The 22,865-nt window shown below is 40.8% G+C and overlaps 1 long non-coding RNA gene across 1 annotated transcript; it reads right to left on the bottom strand.

The window, feature by feature from the left end:
* Positions 1-5,564: 5,564 nt before the first annotated feature.
* LOC306967354 lies at positions 5,565-21,403 on the bottom strand. Its single transcript, XR_013793183.1, has 3 exons — positions 21,247-21,403; positions 7,563-7,649; positions 5,565-5,682 (listed from the first exon to the last, which is right to left on the bottom strand). It is a non-coding gene; the product is annotated as an uncharacterized lncRNA (long non-coding RNA).
* Between the last annotated feature and the right edge of the window lie 1,462 nt (positions 21,404-22,865).

Below are 22,865 nucleotides of genomic sequence, written 5' to 3'. Positions count from 1 at the left end.
TTTACACTTTAGAAAAGTCCCAAGGGCTACTGGACATGCCCCAAAGGGCCCCTGGGTGCCCGCGGGCACCACGTTGGTGACCCCTGGTTTAAGTGGCGCTAGCCCACAGTTAGCTTTGCCCGTTAGCCTGCTAGCTTCTTCTTTGTGATTCCATTAGTGTGTATTAGGACCTCCGGGTCGGAGCACGGAAAGCTGTAAGTGTGGTTTTCTGGCCAGAGACACCAGGGGGAGACGAAAGACCCCCCAATCATCCCATTAACATTTGTTACCCCCAGAAGGCCTTCGAAAAGGATTTATTAAGGTAAACAAGTTATGTATTACTTCTTTAAGTGGGTTCACAAGGCCATATGGAATGACACAAACTCATATTTTTCATTTACCTTTACTGAACCAGGAAAGTCCCCCTGAGATTAAGTATCTCTTTCCAGGGGAGTCTTGCCCCCCATTGTACATATTTTTAGTATTAAGGGAAACCGGCGTACTCCATGCAAACTCCACACTGAAAGGCCCCGTCCAGGTGGGAATCAAACAAAGGGCCTTCTTGCTGTGAAGCACGAGCACTAACTGCTATGTTATTATCTTATCATGAATTAAAATGTTGATTTAACATAAAATGGGCCCAGTAATGTTTTAAAAAAATCAAGAAATCATTTTCAATATTACTTGTAAGAAAGATTTGCCGATAAATTTGCTTTTTTTTTTAAGGCCGTTTCGATTGGGACAGCTTGGATGACTGAGAGCATTAACATGCAGCTTTTCAATTGCTGTCCTATCACCACTGATACTTCCTTATACAGATATACAAATATCCAGTTTTACTTTTTGGCATGCAGTAAATTTCTATCCCATTTCCTTTCATTTTCCATTACTGCATTTTAAGTGTGCAATTTGGTCATGACTAAATGGTAATGAAGCCTAATGCACGGCTCAAATGAGACACCATTTTTTCCTTTTCACTATTCACAAACACAGACAGAGCAGCCAGGCTGTATCAGTCCTATCAGCAGCTTCTCACTGGATTAGCATATTTGGGTGAGATAAAGAGCAGAGTAGCGTTGCTTAACTTTGATTTAATATTGCCCATCTGCCACTCTCTATCTCCATCTCCTGCTGTCAGACTGCCTTTGTCAGTGCTCCTGCTTTTCCGAATGAGGTTTTATTCTTGCCCATTCTGTCCCATATTATCACTAATTCTCTTACAGACCGTATTTCGATCTTTTTCACCCCCCCTTCCCCATTTTTTACATTTAAACTCTACCTCCCTGCTTTTGGCAGATGATGATATCAATGGGTCCAAGCATGTTCTTATCATACTAGAGCCTCCACAGCATAGGGATTATCCATTTGTGCATTAAACTACACTGTCGCTCACCGCACAACATATTGGCAAAACAACATCTAGAAATTATTTATTAAGGATAAAAAAAACTGTAAGCTGTTAAATGTTAAGGTCAGTGTGCCAAAATGTTGAAAATAACATACATTTATTATGGCTACCTGGACTTTTGAGTTTATGCCCAATGCTAAAGAAATGTCAAACATGAGATAGTGGACGGTGACATTTTAGTCCTATTTTAAGGATATGGAGAGATTCAGATAAGAAAGAGATGGGAATACATTGCATGGTTTCTACATAGCATATTCGCACGCCTTAAAACTGGATGTTTATTTCCTGACATCCCAATTTTTAATTGGCGTGTGCTCTGGAACCAAAAAAAATCGATTAATTGCTTACATTGTGCTTTAATTAAGACATGTGCTTTTGAGTAGGTTTGGACTGTCTTGAAATAAGATTGCCAATAGAACGAGCATTAATTAGATAAATTAACTTGTGCACTTAAAGCAGAACTAAGTAACTCATGCTCCTAGAGGCCATAAGCGCCACTGCAGGTGTCATAGCATGTTACGTTTTTTTTACTCATTAATTGTCCGTGAGAGTAAATACTACACTGACAGAAAAGACAAAGGGAGAGAGGGATATTGTACATCCAATTACACAATAGAGATAATTTTACTGTTTAAGTGGCGCTAGCCCACAGTTAGCTTTGTGCGTTAGCCTGTTAGCTTCTTCGTGATTCCATTAATGTGTATTGGTGACACCAACCCGGTGCAGGGATGTTGCAAGCATGGTTTTCTGGTCAGGATGTATTAAGGTAAACAAGTTACTTAGTACTGCTTTTTAAAACACTTAAAATGAGACAAAAAAGTCAAAGGTAAGAATAAACATGCTTGTTCCATGGGCAATAAGATAGTCCAGATCTGTTCCAAATCAGCAATATTCCCAACATTTCAAGCACTTTTAAGTCATGTTTTATCTAAGACAAGATGGCAGACCGTTTGCCCTCCATTCTAAAGGAGATCTCAGCTTCAGTCCTACTATTGCTCTTTCCTGTGTATGAAAACATGCAAAGATCCCGATTCAGCGTGGCGTTTTGTCTCCAAACAATCATTATCCATATTTATTTGTGGATCTTTTGAAAGTAAGAATCAGGAACTTATTCACAGTAAATGTAAACACATGCACAAAAGTTTAACATATATATGATATAGAAGGTATTAAAAAAAAATAAAGGGCAATGCAACATTCATAATGCTGAATAATACCAATGCAGGGATTTCAATATGAAGATTTAGAAGTTGTCCTGACTTTCACCCTTAATATAACACAGATATGTAAATACAACGCGAACTGCAACACAGCCCATTTTGGTCCTTGCCTATTTGACATTTAAATTAGCCTAGTTCAATTTAATTTTCTCATTAGGCCTTGGCAAAATATGGGTATTTTAAAGTCCAAGTCAGTGCAGAGTTAACCTCCGCCTGATTGCTTCGTGCGAGCAGCCAGTGTCCCGTACTATGAGTCGGACTTTACCAATCAGCGGCCATAATGAAATCATCCCTTTAATACATTCCACAATTTCAGCTCATGTACAGTCTAAATAACAGAGATCCATGAGCGCGGACGTCCCATTTGAATCAATTCCAGTTCAAAATGTCACGCCGATACATAATCATCAGAGTGACCCCAGAGTGATGGCGGGGGAAAAAAAAGAAAAAAAACGATATGAATCTCCATTTTGGACGAAGTTAGTATTTTCATTTTTCTACCTCTAATGGCGGTATAAGTCGGGCTCGTTGGCATTTGCTGTCCGAGAGAATGAATGCAGATTTGGTTATAGGACAGAAACACACACACACACGCGCTTTTGATCATTCTGTGGAGGAAAAAAAAGATAATTTATTCAGTTAACTGTCACCTGTCAGTGTAATGGAGATTTGCCTGCTACTGACCACCCAGATGGTGCGTCTGACTGGGGTCCCGGGGGTATACTGCTCGCCGCTGCCGCTGCCAGACAGACCAAATTTAAATAGATGCTGTTTTAAAGTACTATATGCACATGTCTTGTTACTGCAGAATATGTCTCCAGAACAGCAGTAACTCTTGGGTGCAGCCACTTTCAGCATGTGCACACGCGGGAATGAGTTTATACATCTTAATATTCAATGTGTTTCAATCTTTGTAGGAATGAAACATATGGTATACGGTGATGTAAGCGCACTGTACCTATACGAAGTAAAGTTGCATGAGAAAAGTGAAGGGTAAAGAAGTGTTTTCAAAGCTGTATGTAAAGTAGAACATTTTGATTTGTAATTGGGCTGCACAATATATACATGACACAATATCATTATCACCAGAAGCCATAATATATATAGCAAAATGACTTTTTTTTTTTTACACATCCCAAAACAAACTTGTGCTATGGTTCAGTGTTTACATGATTTTTCCAAATTAAGCCACATTCTAGCTTTGTTTTGGTCTTCATTTGGTATATATTTTTTGTATGGTTTTGTCACTGTTTGCTGAGGAAAAACACAAATACTCAGTTTATGTTTGAATATAAAGGCCTTATCTCTCTCTTTTCTATTTGACCTCTTAGAAAAAAAAAGTTATTTGGCTGAAAATACACCAACAACTCTTCCAGGATTGGTTCATAATCATTATGCAGAGCCTACACACAGCAGTTCTAATGGAGCATACCGTATTGAAATGGTTTCATAAAATATCATAATATATCATTAACACAGTATCTCTAAAGAAAGTTGGTAAATCTTTTAACACATAAAATTCAGGTTCTTGGCGACATTTCAGGGAGACTTTGTCAGAAAACACCAAAATACTGTATTATAAACATTTCCAGAAATGGTCTGTTTACCCAGTTTCAGACAATGCCTTATCATAGCTTTCATACTGTATGTTTCCCTCTGATTGTTTTTTTTTGTGTGTGAACAGACGTCCACTTTTAAAGTTCTTCAACATTTCCATGAGTTAATGACAACAAAACTTCACTCAAACGCCACACACAGCCAAAGTTCACATAAACATGTCGACGAGCCAACTCCTGGGCTTATCCACTTTCTTCCTTCTTCCCTCGACTTTCTGTCTTCATTTTTCCTCCACTTCTTTTACTCCTTCTCCTCCCTCTCTAATTTACCTCGGTGACAGATCTGCGCGCCACCTCTGATAATAAGATATTCCCACCAGCCTGCGAGTGCCGCTCCCTCCGCATCCATCACATCTCCCCAGCTCACATTACTGCCCTTTACAAGCACCGGGATGTTTTTCTCCTTAATTGTAGCCGTACACATACCTCACCCCCCAGTCGTAATAAATGGGCTTGTCCTCTATTATGGCCATTAGGGAAGTCACACTGCGAGTAGCATGCCGCCCACTGCGAGGCGGGCTTGTTTGGCAGGGTCTGTCGTATAGCAGAGCAGTGGAAGTATACTCCGGCTTTCAAGAAAAACACGTGTTAAGGGAGTGACAGTGTCTTAACAACCACAGGGACACCACGAAACAGTGTCCACTCATACACTCTCTCTCATCTCTGCTTCTCCCAAAACAAAGAAGTAAATAAGTAGAAAATACCAATAGCTAGGCCGTCAAAAGCAAAAGGAGAAAAAAAAGAAAGAAACAAATCTCCAGAGGGTGAGCAACATTATTTGCTATGTCTGCAACCAGATGTCTCAGATTGAAAGTCCCAGTTTGACAACAAATGAAGTGCCGAGAGTGGTCAGGAGATGGCAGTATGCTCCTGTTACATTGTGCACAGGATCTACTGTAGGGAAAGTGGAGTATTTTTTGTAGAGAAAAGGGTTTTTGAATAAGGTGAATGAAAAGGTACTAAGAGTGAATGACTGACCATCTGGATAAGTGTAGACTATTATATTGTAAAAAAGAGAAATGTTTTGGATGAGCTGTGGCTTAAAAAATACAATCGCTCAAAGGGCTTTTCTGATTGCTAAAAGCAGGTAATCACTAAATATTTTCGTTGTTATTGACGGAATTCGATTGATTGATGCAATTTTATGAATGAAGCGAGTAGTAAGCGTCGCAGAGGTACAGGGAAGTCATTGCCATGTATTGCAGCAGATATCTACAGCATGTTGTTGTCGCTGCCGAAGTGATAAGCGGGTGATGTCATCGTTTCTGGTCAAGAGCAAACAGGTGCAGACCGAGGAGCCGCTCTTTCTCTCTTTCGCTATCATGGAGCACTTACTGTTCATTGCTCTTACTTCAGTCAAACAGCCTTTCAGCCTCGTGTTGGTGCTAATCAACTGTCATTTTCAGCTTTACAGCACCGCTGGCTTTGATGATGCAGGCAGGCGGTGGTGGTTCGGCATCTGTATGGATTTGAAGATGAAAAGAGTTAGGAGTCAGTTTTCTTATATATGCATGTATGATACTTGCAAAGCCGAGAAGTCGTCGGTCTATGTTGATCAATACATTTAAACGATGTCAACATTGTACTGTAAATGAGAGCAGTTTGAGAAGGATGACTCATTTTCGGAATTTGAAAAAAATACTTAAAATCTGAAGAAGCTCCCGAAATGTTACGTAAACAAAAATAGTATACTCACTTGTATTGCTACATCTTACTATGTGCTAAGAGGATTATCATCAGTAATGTCTGTTTGTGCTTTTTGGTAAACCCATGCTTTACACCAGTGGTTCTCAACTGCAACTCAAGCCGTGACCCAGAATATAACTGAATTTGTTATATGTAACAATCGTATTACTGTAACAAACGTATTACTGTATTTTCCTTACAAATGATTGTTTGTTGAATACGCAGTTAATATGTCTCAAAGGCTGCAATCATAATGAATCCATTACCAGTGATTTTAACTTCAATACCTTTTCAGTTGATAAATACTGAAAGCAATTTTTCTGGTAATGGCTGGCGACCCACTTTAGGGTCCCGTCCCACCAGTTGAAAACACTGCTTTACACCACATTCAGAGTTAGGTGGGTAAAGTGTTTTGCCCAATAACACAACACCACTACACGACCTCTCTACCGCCTGAGCCACTGTCGGCCCTATTTCTGTTCACTGCTCAAAAAAAGGATTCATTTGAATCTGTGTGTAATTGAATTATTTTGAAGCCGATGTCTTTCTTTGTACAGTGTCAGTTGTCAGTGCCTCACAACAACAACAACATGATTAATCCTGGGCCAACCGGCGCTCTAGCTTTCCTTCTATAACATGTACAGTAGGTCAAAGGGGCAGGCCTCCCCTGAAAAGGAGCTGGTTGGTCTTAGCGGTACGTCCCAGGTTAAATAAAAAAGAAAAGAAAAGACAGTGTTTCTACCATAAATAAAACAACAACTTTTATGGATAATGCTGTATCTGTTGACCATTCTACCAGTGTTATTCTACAAGCATTACAACCGTCTTTCCAATCAGGCCACTTGCTTCTAAATCTCATCAAACATGCTGTAGCCGATGTAGTACACAGTGTGGAGAAAGCAGCTGAGTAAAACATACTCTGAAAGTTTCCTTGAATAATACTTTTCTTGAAATTAGATCAGAAAGTGTTCAACCTCCTTCCAACTTTGTCTCTAAAGTCAGCGTCCTGTTCCGTCCTTGTCCCCGTTTCCACTCCACACGCCCATTTCTCCACAGATTGATTTCAAGTGTTACACGGAGACATTTCATCTCTTCTTTTTTTTTTTTTTTTTTTTTGCGCTGCGCTGTCATGTCTGTCACTATATGCGCCCGACACCAACAGCCCAATTTACAGATGGCGACACGAGAAACGGACAAGGAAATCATTACGGACACATTCATAAATATCGGCTGCTCTGTTTCTTTTAATGGTCAGGAGTCAGAAGTTGAAGGTATGGGAGTCCTGGAGCTAAAAGACTCAAGGATAGATCAATGTCAGTCGTCAGGGGGAATGAAAGCCAGTCTGCTGGAAAAAGGGGCGAACCAGGGAAGGAGCTTGAGGCGCTGAAAAGTCATATCATAGAGTCGTCAGGGTGGGCTGTGGTGGTTTCAAATCATGAATTCTTTAATGTACTAAGTCCAAATGGTCCCCTGTGCCCCACAGTGCCTTGCCTGGCAGTCTGAAAATAATTGAGGACTTGAGCATTGAAACGGTGGGGAGTGGGGTTGGGGGGGGGGGGCACGGATACGGGACAGGGGGTGCGCTATGAAAGAATGAACAAATGACAGAATGAGTGAGATGGAGATGCTTGGTCTTCACAAAAATTACCTTACCTTTACACAGCGGATCTCAGGGGGGGAGTGTCCGGGGTTTCTCGGCGTGCCCCCACTGACGACCTGTCCCGCTCACTTTTGATAAAGCTGTAGCGAAAAAGGCAAAAAGGTGGAAGGAATAATCTAGCGGTGTTTCAGGGAATGGATCTCCGAGGAATACTTCTTTCATCTGAGGTCATTAATCGCAACGTCCAATCACCTCGCTCATAGATCAATAGAGCGGCACCGTGCTAAAAAATGAAAGAGAAGCTGAAGTATAAAACATGTGGTATATGTTCCCCCTCAGCAAGTTTACAGCTGGCTGGGTCAGTGAGTCGGGTGCAGTGTGGCCCTTGCAGATCATTATGAATGAGCTGATCCAGGAGTTTGTCTTCTCGGGCTATACCGTATGATTAAGGTCTCGAAACTGCTTGCATGTTATTTTAAGAACAAGTTGTTAAGTTTGTGCATGCTTTTTCCTTTACAATTGTTTCAGAAGTCGTATGAAAAGCGTTGGGGCGCCTTTTAATTCAATAAAAGTAGGGTCCGAAAACCAAGGTTAAAAACATTGCTATGGAAAGCAAATTCACTATCTGTGGTATGTTTGGGAACCTTGATAATTGCCTTCCCCTGGTTTCTCAGTCCAGTGAGTAGCAGCCACTAACTCTCTAAGCTGGTTGGGTGTTCATTAGAAGTCCTTATTCAGTAGTTAGAAGGGATATGAGTTTTCAGCCAGCCCATTAAAGGCCAAATGTCACCAATTTAAGTGTGTGCGAGCCTCATAAAAGAAGTCATGCATAGTACTGATGTTCAGTACCTTTCCATTCTTTCTAACGAGCTGCCCGCACACACACAGCCGCGCCGGGATGGGGAAACCTCGGACCCACAATGGATAATGAGCACGCCCATTTCCTTATGCCCGTGTACTGTGTATCTGTCGGTTTAAGATTAGGGACTGTTTTAGCTTGAGTTTGTGAGATTCTCCTCCAGGGTTGTTATGGTAGAAGGGAGCGTTTTGCCTGCGTAAATGGTGCATTTACCCACAATTGGGCGGAGGAAAATGTCATTATTATTTTACATTAATTATTGATACCTTTAAACTCTTACCGAGCACATTTTCTCCAGTTTAGTTTCACCCAAATCAAAAAGCTTTATGACTGGAGTTTATAGCCAATCGGCCAGTGTAACACCTCATTTGAAAGCTAAGACCTACAAAACTGATCAGAACTGTTTTGTCAGCGCTTTTTTGTCACATTTAGATTGTGTTTTCATCTCTTTTTTTCATCTCTTCTGTTTCTTGTGTTTTGTTGCATTTTCATAGCTTTTTTTTTTAATGCTTGTTTGTCATGTTTCCCGCACGTTTTTGTCGCTCTTTTGTTGCTTTTTTGTCACGTTTTTGTTGCGTGTTCTTCCTCGCTATTGCACTTTTTTTCAATGAGCTTTTCGATTTGGGTAATGCCAAACTGGACAAAATAAGCGTGGCTCAGGTGTGGGCTAAGAGGGTAAACAATATATCACTAGACTGAACATTGTATGAAGCCACACATACATACAAACACACAATCACACGCAACAACAATGCAACAGAGCAGGATGGTTTTGCAGTTTTAAAGTGTAGCGATAATTTATGACCATATAACAACAGTCTGAGTCGATGCAAAATGCAAATATACAAAAGAGCAATAATAGTATGGTGATTGAGTAGCATGGCACCTTAAGCATAATAGTATGGTAACTGGACACACACCTTTAACTATATCTAAATCCATAGTAACAGAAATATAAGCCTAACTCAACTCTAGTATGAGGACTGTAAACTGATTAATATCTTCTTCACTTTGTCTGTGGTCAAACAAATCTAGATGCAGGCCCTTTATACCCTATTTTTTTCACATCTTGTATATGTGTCAACTTGCTCCAAACTCATAACAATATCTTCCTCCCTCCCACAGTTGGTGCCCGGAGTATAATTTGGTATATCTTGTCCATATAGATCCCCATGTGGTTTATGTCCCAAGCAGCAGCTGGAAGCTCTCTTCATATCCTGGATTATCCTCTTCCATTTTCTCTTTAAAAGGGGTTTTCCGAGTGCCACATATCTTACAGATTGTAAGCTCCCTGAGGCAAATGGGTGGTTTGTAATTTCAGTCTATATAAATAAAACCGACTTGACTTGATACCCCATTGACATCTTACTCCGCACCTTGGCACACACACACACACACAGCACAAAATTGTTACAGGCTCAAATTGCGAAATACCAGTTTGAAATTGTTTCGAGAATGCGGCAACAACATCAAGCTAAAAGACTTCATGTGTTCAGCATGAGGGAACAAATAACCCACATCAGCAGGCCTCTCGACAGACCCACAAGGGGCGAGGGGAGCGAACGCGGGATTGGGTTATTCCAAAGATGAATGTGCCTCGCAGCTTTTGGGCACACAACACAAAACCAGTGAAAGGGAACATCGGCATCATTTGATGAGGCATTCCAAATGTCCCTGGGGAGCTGGATGGCTGAGGGCTAAATGACAAATATATGTTGTTGGTAGTGGGGAGAGTTTCTGCTGGCTGCCCTAAGGTGCTCCATGGCTGGCAGCGCGGTTCCATTTGTCCTTGAAGATGTTGGCTGGGAACGCTGTCATCTGCTTGGGTCGTCTTCGGTGGCGAGTTTGTTTGTGCGCAGTACCTCCGCCCGGTTCTGGCTCAGTACTGGACAAGGGACTTCACGTAGAGACCATCTTTATTTATCGCCGCCACTGCCTGTCTTATTGCTTTTTATCTCTCTCTTTGGGGTCACACGAAGTCTTCAGTCATATACCATTGTGGCGTAATTGCACGTGGATGTGACAGACAGAGACAGATACAGCACATCCTCCTAATCCCATGATACAAATTTGAAGAACCAAAGCAAAACAACTTAACTTTCTATCCTACAATGGAACGGAGGGGTGTCAAGTTTGATGTTAAAAGTTAATTACTAAATAAGGTATATCAAACTCAATAAAGGACTGACCGTGACAGATATTAATCATTAACTAAGCAAAAACCCTTATCTATCCTGACAGTGAATGTAATTTTCATGAAACGCTTTCAGCATAATGCATCCTATACCGTTCCTATAACGTAAATGGAAATGAATTATTCCACCAACTTCTTCTCGTACTTTCTTTGTCTAACTATCGGCTTGAATTATTAAATGAAATCCAAAAGGAAGGAGTTCTTTTCCCCCCCACATTCTCCAACGCGGATAATCTACGTATGCGCCTAAAGACAAAACAACGGCGTACAAAAAAGTGCCGTATCAAAGACAGTGAAGGCAGGAGAGATGAAGTTTTGAATATTTACAGTGAGCTAATGACATTTCCATTCTGTGAGCTTGTCAGGAATAACAAAGGCCGCGCATTTACCCTCTCCGCATCTGCTTAAGTCTCTTTTCCTCCCTCCTCGTGCCCCAAGTGGCTCAGAAATCCTACTTTATAGTGGAGAGGTGTCAGAATTTTAAACAGGGCTCCCTCTTTATCCCCCGCTTCCCTGAGCTCTTTCCCTCTAATTCCTGGAAGACTAGGCCGCGGCTGCCTTTTAACCCTCACCTGCTCCTCCACTAGAATAATGTTGCCTTCTCTATCCGCTCCATAGGGGAAGCTACGGAGATGGTGTGGGGAGAAGTGGCTTTCCAGACGGGAGAGAAAGATAGGGTTAAGATCAGGCAGGAGAGGTTGCCAGGGTTTTGTGTGATGAAGACAGCGGGTGAGAGGAGGAAAAAAGGGATGAAAAATGAAAAAACACTGTCAAGCAGAGAAAGACAGGAGGCGCGGACAGACAGGGGAAGGCAGGAGTTACGTTATTCTCCAGTGGGACCCTGACTAGCCATTCATCATGGACGCTACATTTTTTTCCCCCCCTATACCTTGTCAAACAAAACTGATGACAAAGCACTGGCCACATACTAGGTAACTTTACTGTTGGCGACCCGGAACAAATTCAGACAAAGCTAAAACTGGATAACTGGTGCGATGTAAAAAAAAAATTGATTGTAATCTTCAACCTTGCTTGTGTGTGTTTGACGTGCTCAGTGAAGTTAAAATGTAGTTGCAGCAGCAGTGGAAATGGTGAGTAGGAGGAGTAATCGATGTGAGTACAAAGTGGTGAACAATTGGGATTACTGCGTTGCACTAGCTATTAACAATTAAAAATCAAACTTTAAACGTCTCATGACTGCCGTATTTTCCAGACTATAAGTCGCACTTTTTTTCATAGTTTGTCTGGGGTGCAACTTATACTAAGGTGCGACTTATATTTTTTCTTCTTCATTATGCACTTTTTGGCTGGTGTGACTTATACTCCGTAGCGACTTATATGTTTTTTTCTTCTTCATTATGCACTTTTTGGCTGGTGTGACTTATACTCCAGAGCGACTTATATATGTTTTTTTCTTCTTCATTATGCACTTTTTGGCTGGTGTGACTTATACTCCGGAGCGACTTATATATGTTTTTTTCTTCTTCATTATGCACTTTTTGGCTAGTGTTACTTATACTCCGGAGCGACTTATAGTCCGGAAAATACGGTATACCATAACCATATGCAATAACCGCCAACATTGCAACAACAATGAGTCATGGTTTAAAGTAAAAATGAGGAAAGATGGGCCCAAAATGCAGACTGCAACAAAACTGATTTAATGAAGATAAGTGCAAAAGTCCAACAACAAGAAACTGACAAAAAACCTAAATAAAGCAGGAGCAAATGAAAAACAAACTCACAGGCAGGGCTCGGACATGAAGATAATGAACCGACAAAGATCAAGGGAAACATAGGGGTAGAAATACATGAGGGAATGATGCACAGGTGAAACACATTAGGGCGGGGCAGGCCAGAAACAGAGACCAACATGTCAAAATAAAACATGAGGACATAAACACAAGACAACAAACCACAACATGGCAACAGAAAGCAGATCATGACACAAAGTTATAGCAATTTTTGGATTCCATTAACAACATGTGTTTCTTTCTTTTAATATGGACCATTGTTTCAGTGTCCGAAATAAAGTAAACAATGCGACCCAAATGTTAAACAAATAATAAGGAAATGGCTTCCCTTGTGCATTTTTTCTAAGATGTAAGTACATTTACAATCAGCACTCAGTCTCCTCTGATAATTGCTCTTATTGCGTTTGCTGATAAATTGACCATTTATTGAGCAGCCCAACTTGTATCCATCAATGCCATGATTCCACACCAAACTCTTTTACACCTTTGGCAATAATAAATCAAGTTTTTGTCTTGTCACACTTAACCAAATAAATGTGCATAAGTTTCCATATGAATCCGCTATAAATGAAATTCTGTTCAATGAGTAATTGCCTTCAATTCGCTCCCCTTTGAGTCAATCTCATGTGTGAAGTCAGCGCTGTTAATTAGACCTGTTTTTATGTTCAGGGAAACCAGCTGAGCCTGCCTCTTTTTCCCCGTTCTCCCCCTCTTTCTCTCTCTACCATTTGTACTTAATTACTGAGGGACTGCTGTCTGCACCACTGAGGCATAACAAAGAGATGTAATGCCATTAGCAAGCAAAAAAAAAAAAAGAAAGAAAAAAAGTTCACGCCTAAAGACAGAGGAGCTGCTGAAATCAAGTTTTACACAGAATTGTAATTATTGTAAATGACTATGATCTGGGTCATCCTTATCTTGGTTCATTGTCTATTATTAACAATGTGATACACACACAAAAAGCTCCTTCTTTCTATTAAACTTGTACTTTCCAGGGTTGCCAGAGCAGATTGGTCTTAATGTCAGATGAACTTTCTGGAAATCCTCGTCATTTAACAGGGCTTTGCACTGGCACAATGACAAACTGGCTTGCGACTTCTAAATACAAGATACAACTGTTTTAAAGCCATACGCGTAACATTTCATCCAATAAATAGAGTAAAGTGAATAAGGTTCTTAGAGTGACATTCTGCTTTTTTTCCCATGATAAATGTTTTTGGTTTGGGCAAATTACTTCAAAAATCATGTTTTTGCTATGAATGGACTTGACTCTCCTTATAACTTTGTTGGGAGCAGGACATTGGCAGCTTGTCTCCATGAAGATTTTGCTGCCTTTTAAATGGGTTTCCATTTAGTCCTGTTTCCAATGCTTTATTCTGATAACCCACAGCAAAAATAACATTGTTTATTTGTAGCTGATGATTACACTACAAAACGTTATCTAACAATAAGTCAAATGTACGTATTATTAGTATATTTTCCCTTGATTTGAGCAATGTTTAAAAATGGTCTGCTAACAGGAACAAGTATTTTTGCACATAAAACAAGATCTTAAAGCAGAACTAAGTGACTCATGCCCCTAGAGGCCATAAGCACAACTGCGGGTGCCGTATGTTACGTTTTTTTACTCATTAATTGTCCGTGAGAGTAAATACTACGCTGACAGAAAAGACAAAGGAAGAGAGGGATATTGTACATCCAATTACACAATGGAGATACTTTTTTTCACTCAAACTTAGCTGTCAATACTGTTTAAGTGGCGCTAGCCCGCAGTTAGCTTTGCCCGCTAGCCTGTTAGCTTCTTTTTTGTGATTAGTGTAGAGTGTATTGCACCTCCGGGTCAGAGCAGGGGAAGCTGCAACTGTGGTTTTCTGGCCAGAGACACCAGGGGGAGATGAAAGACCCCCCAATCATCTCATAAACACTTGTATCCCCAAAGGGACTACAAAAAGATGTATTAAGGTGAACAAGTTACTTAGTACTGCTTTAAAACTATTTTTACTTTGTGTTTTGTTTGTGTTTTGACTTGGCAAGTCAAAACTACTCAAATGTGGGTACAATATTCTTATTTCGAGTAATTTAAACAAGATATGCCTTTTGCAGTGTAGCATGTTTAGTAAAATGGCAAGTGTCACATTTATACAGAGCTTTTCTACCTTCATTAGGCACTCAAAGTGCTTTACATCAAGGAACCACTCACCCATTCATACACCAGTGTCAGGCACTGGGGGCAAAGTGGGTAAAGCGTCTTGCCCAGGGACACAACAGCAGTTGCTTACATGTTTGTTTACATCAGCTTTTAGTACCAGTTTGTTGTTGTTGTGACGTAACATGCAACCTGGAATGCTCAACAATGTGGCTTTTTAGTGGAAAATTTAAAATTGTATGAAAGAACACCTAACAGGAACCGTGTTATTTGAGGTACAGATAAAAGACAGAATCACCGGAAAACTAAAAGTCTTAAAAGTCCAGAATGTGACGCATATTTTATAGATAGTAAAGAACATGCCCTCAAACATTCGGTGTGTATGCAAATGAGGTATTTAGTTGCGGTACACCTAATACATTGGTTTAATTAGTATGAGTGAGCTGCACTGTCGTTCATTACAACAATGTGAGCGAAAAGTGTAAAAAGCGAGGAATTGACATAAGGTGCACTATGACACCTACTGGGTGTTGAAAATTGGATTCACACCACAGTGGGTCGGTTCATGTGTTGTTCAAAGCGCACGGAGCTCCTATATTGAGTGGTTAAATAAAGGCAGCCACACACACTGAGTGGCCCTCCTGCATGTCCGCACCAGCTGAGAATTTTACAGGTTTTGACACTTTTGATTGCATTTGACATGGCAGAAGACCACAGGACACGTAACATGGAAATTATCCATTGATTACAGGCCCATGTTCCGGCTTTTTATATGTCCGCAATTGAATCAGCCGAGACAGTGCTAGGCTCGGCAATAGTAGCTGTTATGAGAGACTTGGTAATTTAATGCAGCCATAACAGCCTCAACAGCAAAGGCAAAAGCAATCATGGGTGCGTGCCGTGTATTTGGCCCACTCAGTTCCCAAAGGTCCACCGCGATAGCGAGATTTTGTTGATTACAGTAATTGCATTGATTTAGTAAAGATCTGAGTTTTCTTTATTATATTTGGCTGCCTCTGATGTGCTTTAATGGATTTAAAACGAGAGCAATTGAAGCGGACACGTGTCATAATTACACATTACAGGATTAGACGTAATATATAGCGCAATAGAATGACATCTACTCGAAACATCAAACCTATGTGCGGCATTGTTTTTCTGTCAGCCATGACTTTGAAATGTACATTAAAAGCAAATGATCCTTTGTAAAAGCACAAATTGTCCATCAAAAACAATAAAATGCCATGAATGGTAATATATAAAGCTCTTCTTCTTGATACAGTCAGTGCACTTCACATAAAGGAGCCAAACACTTTCACAAAGACACTGGAGGTAAAGTGGGCTAAGTGCTGTGCCCAAAGGTAAAACAACACAAACTGGGAGCTGAGATCGTGCCGTTAACACTTGGGTGACATTTGTCCAACTCATGAGCTAGTGCTGCACACTTACAGTTTATATATATATATCAACTTACCCCATGCCTACAAGGCCATATGTTTGCTTTCATAAAAGATAATCTGAATTCGAGTGTCACCTCTGTACATGCTATACCTCCATTGCTTCGCTCTACCAGAGGTTTTATTGCTCTTTTTCCAAGAAATGTTGGGGCGAGAGCCAAAAAGCACATGGCAAGGATGCACACAAGGCACCAGATTAACACTCAGCACTGGAAAACATCCAAGAAGAGAAGGTCACCTCGAGCTAAAGTGTGTTTAGAGATCCAGTCCACCTCCGTGTTATAAACAGTAAATCTGAATTAGCTCACTTCCTGGACCAATTACTGTCGACATAATCTCATTAAGGAGAAGGCATGCCCTTTATTGTAAAATTAAACATTCTCTGTGTCTATATTAGCCATTTAGATCGAGAGGCTGCTGAAAAATGCGTAGGCAATGGTATTTCCAACCTAATTTCTGCTTTTTCTCTTACATTTTGATACATAATACATTGTACTGTTGTTAATACAAACTTTTATTTCTGATCTAATGAAACCTTTGTATATAAGAAATAAACACAAAGCCATTGCTACATTTTTTAACTTAACTTACACTGTATTCATATCAACTAATTTGTAAAGAGGAAGTGCAACAATGAACCCCATTAGATGCAACACTGCATTTATTAATTACATAATCTTCGGTTCTTGTGCTCATTCTCAAGGGAGTTGGATCATTTAGCGAAGCCCCAGCCATGGACCTTAGGTGGTGTTCACAGGTCTATCAAATTGGAACATAATGGCGCTCCTCTAATCGCAAGCCCACAATTAGATTTTGTATTTATAACCTGCAGTGTACAAGCATTATTAGAAAACAAAAAAAAGAGTACTACAATCCAGAGTTGTAAAATAAATCATAAAAAAAGGAGGATAAATGGCGACCTGGAGCGTTACCTCCCAATAAATGTACAAGCTTAAAAAAGTGAAGAATCCTATCAGCAACAACAATGCAAGACACAGACAAGGGTGAGACAAACACAATCATACATGTCAAACATTATGTGACAAACTGTTCTCAGCCATTAATCAAAACTCTCTCAACCTCATGCTGGATGGAAACAGTCTAAAATGTCCAAAGTTTGTCTTGACTCCAGTAGATAAAGCTACTGTAGCAGAGAGATACACAACTCTATTTCCTCCCGGTGAAAAAGAGCAGGTGAGGCGCTTCAGGCGCTGGATGGGAAAACCTGCCTGGCACACTTTGTGGAAACGGTTCAAATGGTGCTTTACCCGGAGCCAAGCCCAGAGGAACGGATAGACACTGGAGACGTGATGTATGTGTAACAGACTGGGAACACCTCAGGATCTGCTCCGAGGAAATGTGGGTGAAATAAACGTCCACCAGACCACAACAGTAAAGATAAATGCCTCCAACACAGGGAGAGCACAGAAGTGGACAGATGGACCCCGCTTGAGATGTAACAAGACCAAACAAATGATGAAAGGATAACCGACTCTTTACTTAATACATGCACCTATGAAGCAATTGGAAGTCACTGGAATTTCTTTGACATTTTCCCATTTCATGACAATGCTTTTCTCTATTGCAAACAGCATTCTGAGTAACATTAGTCAAAAATGATAGTTAGAAAGAGCAGGGAAACAATGCTGCTGGTCACTGCGGGTAATCTAACATATTATACTGTAATTTTAAAATCTCCATTAGTTAAATAACACACTTTTGAGCACTCTCTCACTGATACAAATGTAAATTATGATAACAGATATTATTATTTAATGACTTACTTGCGTAGCGAGCGTCTGTTACTTTTGTACATCTGCATCGACTGAAACAGCTCATCTTTCATTTTGAAGGAATTAGTAAGGGTGACCTTTCACTCCATTCTATTAACTGGAGCTTTGATTATCTCGATGGGGTGATAATTATAATAAGAACAAATGACTCCAGTGTCATCAATAAATCATGCCCAGAATGTACCCACCATGATCCATGTATCACCTTTTTCCAGGTTGACATGATAAGAGATGCTAATCTTAGGTTGTTGATGTATGGACATTTTAATACAGCCTGTTTGGTCTGCATTAATTGTACTTTTCAGATCATATGTCATGAACATAACTCAACAGACTTTTTCACTGATATACAGAGTTTAATTTCCAATTGATTATAAGGTCATGACTAATGGAGCAAAGAGTCCAGCCTACTTTGGAGGCACGGTGGAGCAGCAGTTAGTACCTCTGCTTCCCAGCTAGAAGGTCCCGGGTACGATCCTGATTTAGCATGTTCGCCCTGTGTCTGAGGAGGCTTTCTCTGGGTACTCCGGTAGTCCCTACCAGTAAAAACATGTACATTAGGCGAGAATGAATGAGAGTGTGTTTGCCTGTGCGAGTGAAAGGTTGGTGGTGGTCGGAGGCGCAGATTGGCAGCATTGCTTCTGTCAGTCTACTGTGGCTATAACTTACCACCACGAGTATGGTGTAAATGAGTAATGAGTGTAGTGCTTTGAGAAAATAATAATACAGGCTTAAAAAGCACAATACAAGTGTACGCCATTACCTGATGGTGCCAGAAGTCAAAATCCCATTCAAAATCTCCTGAGTCTTTTTGAGAAAAAACAAACAAAAAATAGTTTAAAAGAACATTGGCAGCTAGTGGGCTATGCCGTGAGTCATGAACATGGAACAATTTCAAATTGAAGATCTATCCAAAACTTTGGAAACCAAAAATGTATAAAAGCTACTTTCTGTATTTGGAATATTCTTTCTTGTAAAATATCCACACTATGGTTAAATTCTTCATTAAGTCTATAAAGATTTTTATTTCCAGCACATCAGCATCCAATTTACACATTAATAAATGGAACACTATTTCGGCATTTTAGGCAGAAGTTATATGAAAAATCATGATACAAATAAGATCAAGTGTTCTGTAACATAAAGTATAATCAAAAGAAGAAATATAATAATATTTTGACCCATGCCTTGCACTTTCTCTTACGGCTATAGAAAAATTATTTTGCACCTCAAATTCCAAAAACGCCAACATAAATACTTGTTTTCCTGTGTTTTTAAGTTAATATGTAAAAGTAAACTGGTTAGTAAACTTAATTACACAAATCAATCAAAATCACAATTATTGTTCAATTACATTCATCAGCTAACACTGGAAACTAGCACAGAGCTTTAATATGCTGCTAATGTGCACCGTGTGGTAAGTTCAACTCATCACATGGAACAGCAACCCCATAAGGTTAGAGATTTAAATCGACTGTGCAGTTGCAAAAGCCTTATTGACTTATAGAAAATTATGACACAATTAAACATATGAGGCGTTAGAAATGTATGTATGGCCAATTTACTTACGAGTTCAAAATGGTTAAAAAAAAACCTGCGGCGTCACTGACGCCTATGGCTGACGGTAAAAGGCATAGTGACGGTAAAAGGCATCCTTAGGAGGGTATCTTGAGGTCATCATCATCCCTCGCAGCTCACTGGAGCCATAAGTTGATAAATTCAGAGGGGCATTTGCCCTTCAAGCCACACAATTTGCTAGCGGCCCTGCCTCTGTTAGGCCTGTCCTAATCTAATGCCAACTGTCTGCCTGTGAAGAAAAATGGAAAAATTGTTTGTGAAAAATGAGCGTCAAAGCCCATCCTCCGCCCCCAGCCCCTAATCACAAATACGGTCCGCAGCAACATTTATTGGGCCTAAGAGAATTTTCTTATGTTTGGGCCTCTAAGGAGAAGTAAATGCAGGCAATTATAGATGAAGTGATTTAACATGCCAGCGTTCCCTTTCTACATAAGTGGCTCATTGTAAAGAGCAGGCTGAGGGCCACTGCATGCTAAGCACCCTATAGCTTTGCTGCCACAATGTGTGACTCTCCCCATTCTTTACAACTTTTACAGCAGCCATCCTTACTACCGCGGAAATGTACAATTTTTAGATTGTATGTGCCGAGTTGGTTTGGAGTGTAACTACAAATGTAAACAGCTCTAGTTCTACTGGAAGGGAAAAAAAATACTTTGCAACTGGTTACAACTGCCAGCAGCCTCCATCTGTCCTTGTTTGTGTGCGATTCAAAATGTGTGCTTATAAGACTCTAATTAATACAAGTTTAGACAAGGAATTAAGACACCATATTACTGTGCATCTGGCCATCTGCTGTCAAAATTTAAAGGTAGAGTAAACGCCATGCAGAAACCTAAATATGACACCATCTTGCATCGCTGGATGATGTCTTGAGAGCTGGTTGTCTCTTTGCTCCGGGAGGGAAGTCTGACAGACAGCATGGCTCTAGCTTTGCCTGGTGTCAGATTTGGACATGCTTCACACAAACACACGTGTAAACACACACAGGCGCAGGCGGACGCACGGGGCAGGAAGCATACAGCAGACTGCACACTGTAACAGTCCCATAAGCGCCTCTTCTGCATGCTCCTGCCATAACTAACTGGATTAGTCAGCCACAATCGATTTGGCACACACTATCAAAACCAGGCAGCCAATCTTCTCTCCGCGTCCATCTCAGCATCCCACATCTCCTTCCCCAGCCCTTTTCTTCATTGACTTTCTCTTTGCTTACTCCATCTGTTTACCCTTTTATTGGTTTCCTGCAATTGAACACCCATTTCTAAGCGGTTTAAATGAACATTTTATCACATGCCGAGTTAGGAATTATGGTGGATCTTCAAGATGTGCTGTGGAGAAAATCATATTTTATATAACTTTACATTGGAATGATTTGTTTCCGCTTTATAGTCAGACGACAACTTGGGACCAGCGGAAGCAAGTTTGTATGTAGTTTTAACTGCATGTGCCAACTTGGAAAACTCACACTCTCCCTAACAATACAATCTTCCTGCCTGTATACCATATTGCACATCATTTTAATGGCTCTCCTTCTATTTTTATCTGTATATTTAACCTGCTCCTCCACCTTTATGACCAATCAGCCGCCTGTGCAGTAAAACCACTAACCTATAGCTCCTGATAACTAACTTTCCTGCCTGAATCCCTCCCCCCTGTCCTTCAGCGTGACTCTTGTGCTGTCCCTCCATGCCAGTGCACCGCCGCCGCCGCCGCTGCCGCTGCTGCTGCTCTCCTCCGCACATTCATCCATCCTTTCTCTCACTTTGCCAGCCAAATCACTCTCTAACAGATGCCACACTCATTCAGCCTGGCCTCTCCCGAGTGTATGGGCCCCTCGCGCTTGTGTGTGAATGCGTGTGTGTGTGCTATGTCTGCATAATTATTGCTGTGTGTATATGTGTGTGTGCGCGTGTCTCAGTGGAACAGGCCTGGCCAAGGCTAATTGCTGCCTCCTACCTGGTGGTGACAGGCGTAATCAAGGATGATGAGCTCACTGCTGCTGCTCTGCTTCTCTCCCTCTCTTACACTCACACACCCCTCTTTTGGCAGGAAAAAAAACAGACAGACAGCCTCCAGTCCGCACCATTATGGGTTGTTTTTGGAGAGGAGATGAGGATGGTAGGATGATGGCAGCAGGGGGAAGTAGAGAGAGGGGGTGAGCAAAAGAAGGACAGGGCTTTTCATTTCAGCTCTCTCCTCTTAAGGGGACAGCATGGATGCAGAAATTGGCCAGAGTGCTTGAGGGGTTGAGGTACACAGGTTGCAAGCACAATGGGCCTATTCACCTCCTCTCAAATGGTGAGGAGAGCCAAAATGATTGGGTGAATGGATGACTAAATGAATGAATAAATTTGGTGTAGGGATGTTTTGGAGCTAGGTGGGCAGATGCTGAGGAAAGGGCGTGGAGGGGTGACCACAGCCTCCTTTTGAGGATAAAGATATTAAGCCTGGTCAAAATGCATTTTCTAAATGTTTTTGGTGTGATGATGATTGATAGTATGAGTTGAAATATGATTGTCCTTCATTAGGAATGATTAAGATTTATGATCATGATGATGGGGTGCTCCATGGCGCTCTCACCTCTCAGCACAGAGGTTTTGGGTTTGATCCTCAGGCCAGCAGACTGCAATCGCTCTGCATGGAGTCCACATGTCCTCTCTGTGTTACCGTGGGTTCTCAGCAGGTAATCTCTTCTTCACTCTGTCCAATGACACGCGTTCGGTGCATTTACCACTGACATACAAAGACAAGATATGGCTTGATTTACAGGAGCTTTATCTCTTCAACCATGAAAAATATTTACATGAAGGAGGAATAAACTTGTTCTGGGTAAAAACATAGCAAAAGTGAGCCCTGCAGGGTACTTGGAAAGTGTGCCGAACAGGTTCTCTTCTAGGATGAGGCCGATACTAGTAGAAGTAAAACGTATACTGACCTGCTAGAGTGACAGTACTGTAAACCGTCAAAAACAAACATCACTCTGGGAGGTGGAAAAAAGTTACAAATCCTTTATTTCAACGTGGATGTTTGTTTTTGACTGCTTACACTCAAGCAAGTGAGTATTCCCTTTTTTACTTAACCTTGTTCTTGGATTTGGAAACTATTTTCTTTTTGGTGGTAAAATATACATCTTTGTCCATCTTTGTCCTTAAGCAGCAAGCAGCATCAACACTTTGGATATAAGCAACATCCACATATATAAGCCTGCCTTAACAATTCACATACGCACATATAATATGCACAGATGGTCATGTGAGTGAATTTCCCCGCAGTCGGATCAATAAAGTTAATCTTTTCTTATTATGCGCTGGGAATCCATGGATAGAATGTATAAAGAAGCAAAGATTTGCCAGCAAGGGTAATCAATAATCTCGTATAAAGCGTCTTTTGCAGTCGTTCATTGTCCTTTCTGCTGTTGTTTTTTTTAAGACAACTTGTCATCAGGCCACATGCACAATGTCTGAGCTCTGCTTAGACGCACATATTCCCACATGAAGGGGGATCACATGCACATATGCATTCCCTTTTATCTCATTGATCTGAGGGCCATGAGTCGACTGCCTCTCTTTAATAAG

The sequence above is a fragment of the Gobius niger genome, assembly GCF_951799975.1.
Source record: "Gobius niger genome assembly, chromosome: 8".
Taxonomy (NCBI): Eukaryota; Metazoa; Chordata; class Actinopteri; order Gobiiformes; family Gobiidae; genus Gobius; species Gobius niger.
This window is presented reverse-complemented; position numbering and strand designations above follow the sequence as displayed.